Here is a 2,681-nt window from a genome sequence, read left to right as displayed (position 1 = left end):
GTATCAATTTCAAGAACTCCCTTCTTCTGAGGCGTCCCATTACTCACAGAATTCCTCTCAGAAGTGTACATAAACTGGTTGTTAGCAACCATGTCAATAAGTTCTTGAGCTTCTGCAGGTGTTTTCTTTAGGTGAATGGATCCACCTGCAGAAGTATCCAATGACATCTTAGCTAATTCAGACAGACCATCATAGAATATATCCAGGATGGTCCATTCTGAAAGCATGTCAGAGGGACACTTTTTGGTCAGTTGCTTATATCTCTCCCAAGCTTCATAGAGGGATTCATCTTCTTTCTGTCTGAAGGTTTGAACATCTACTCTAAGCTTACTCAGCTTTTGAGGAGAAAAAAACTTGGCTAAGAAAGCCGTGACCAGCTTATCCCAAGAGTTCAGGCTATCTTTAGGTTGAGAATCCAACCATATTCTAGCTCTGTCTCTCACAGCAAAAGGGAAAAGCATGAGCCTGTAGACTTCAGGATCTACTCCATTAGTCTTAACAGTATCACAGATCTGCAAGAATTCAGTTAAGAACTAAAAGGGATCTTCAGATGGAAGTCCATGAAACTTGCAGTTTTGTTGCATCAGAGAAACTAATTGAGGTTTAAGCTCAAAATTGTTTGCTCCAATGGTAGGGATGGAGATGCTTCTTCCATGTGAATTGGAATTTGGTGCAGTAAAGTCACCAAACATCTTCCTTGCATTATTATTATTTTCGGCTACCATCTCCTCTTCCTTTTCGAAAATTTCTGTAAGGTTGTCACTGGATTGTCGTATTTTAGCTTCTCTCAGTTTTCTCTTCAGAGTCCTTTCAGGTTCAGGGTCTGCTTCAACAAGAATGTTCTTGTCCTTGCTCCTGCTCATATGAAAAAGAAGGGAACAGAAAATAATAAAGGGATCCTCTTTGCCTCAGTAGAGAGAGGTTCCTTTGTGTGAGTAGAAGAAGAAAGGGAATAAGAGTGAAGAAGAATGGATAATCCAAACACAAGGGTGAGGATAGGAGCAGAGATATGAGGTGAGGAGAAGTGTTAGTAGATGAATAAATAAATAGAAGGAGATGAGGGGGAGGAAATTTCGAAAATTAATTTTTGAAAAGAAGTTGATGATTTTCGAAAATTAAAGGAGAATTAAAATTAAAATTAAAATTTAAACAATTAATTAACTAAAAAGAATTTTTTTTTTTTGAAAAAGAGGGAGATATTTTCGAAAATTAGAGAGAGATAGTTAGTTAGGTAGTTTTGAAAGAGATAAGAAACAAACAAAAAGTTAATTAGTTAGTTGAAACAAATTTTGAAAATCAATTTTTAAAAGATAAGAAGATAAGAAGTTAGAAAAGATATTTGAAAAAGATATGATATGAAAAGGTATGATTAAAAAGATATGATTTTGAAAAAGATAAGATAAAAAGATATTTTTGAAAAGATATGATTGAAATTAGTTTTGAAAAAGATTTGATTTTTAAAATCACAATTAATGACTTGATTCACAAGAAATCACAAGATATGATTCTAGAACTTAAACTTTGAATCTTTCTTAACAAGTAAGTAACAAACTTGAAATTTTTGAACCAAAATATTAATTGTTGATGATATTTTTGAAAATATGATATAAAATTAAGAAAAAGATTTTTGAAAAATATTTTTAAAATTTTCGAAAATAAATAAGAAAAATGAAAAAGATATGCTTTTTGAAAAAGATTTTGAAAAAGATAAGATTTTTAAATTGAAAATTTGATTTGACTCATAAGAAACAACTAAATTTTAAAAAGTTTTCAAAAAGTCAACTCAAATTTTCAAAAATTTATGAGTGAAAAAGGGAAAGATATTTTTTTGATTTTTGAATTTTTAATGAAGAAAGAGAAAAACATGAAAAAGACTCAATGCATGAGAATTTTTAGATCAAAACAATGAATGCATGCAAGAACACTATGAATGTCAAGATGAACACCAAGAACACTTTGAAGATCAAGATGAACATCAAGACTTATTTTTGAAAATTTTTAATGAAAGAAAAACATGCAAGGCACCAAACTTAGAGATTTTCAATAATTAGACACTAACAAGTTAAAAATGCATATGAAAAACAAGAAAAGACACAAAACAAGAAGATATGAAGATCAAACAAGAAGACTTACCAAGAACAACTTGAAGATCATGAAGAACACTATAAATGCATGAATTTTTCAAAAATTTTTATGCAAAATTTAAAACATGCAATTGACATTAAACTTAAAATTGACTCAAGACTCAAACAAGAAACGCAAGAATATTTTTGATTTTTATGATTTTTAAATTTTTTTTTGAAAACATATAGGGAAAAGGAAGCAACGAATTCACAGTCCTCAATCAAGATTCCAGGAATCATACCAGGTTAGTCTAAAGCTTGATGGCCAGCCAAACTTCAGCATACCATTTTGAAACTTTAGAATTCATTCTTAAAAATTTTAAAATAATTTTCGAAAACAAAGGGAAAAGAAATTTTTTGAAAGATTTTCGAAAACAAATAGTTTTTTTTTTTTGAAAATAAAACGAAAAAGAAAATTACCTAATCTGAGCAACAAGATGAACCGTCAGTTGTCCAAACTCGAACAATCCCCGGTAACGGCGCCAAAAACTTGGTACACGAAATTGTGATCCCTGGTAATGGCTCCAAAAACTTGGTGCTCTAATCTTAATTCATAAT

At 30.7% G+C, this 2,681-nt stretch overlaps 1 non-coding gene across 1 annotated transcript; it reads left to right on the top strand.

The window, feature by feature from the left end:
* The first annotated feature begins 221 nt into the window (after window positions 1–221).
* Window positions 222–329, top strand: LOC148546128 (small nucleolar RNA R71). The gene has a single exon (XR_015901496.1). It is a non-coding gene; the product is annotated as a small nucleolar RNA R71 (small nucleolar RNA).
* Window positions 330–2,681: the final 2,352 nt, after the last annotated feature.

The sequence above is a fragment of the Arachis ipaensis genome, chromosome B9, assembly GCF_059453495.1.
Source record: "Arachis ipaensis isolate K30076 ecotype BB chromosome B9, ASM5945349v1, whole genome shotgun sequence".
In the NCBI taxonomy this organism is placed as follows: Eukaryota; Viridiplantae; Streptophyta; class Magnoliopsida; order Fabales; family Fabaceae; genus Arachis; species Arachis ipaensis.
This window is presented reverse-complemented; position numbering and strand designations above follow the sequence as displayed.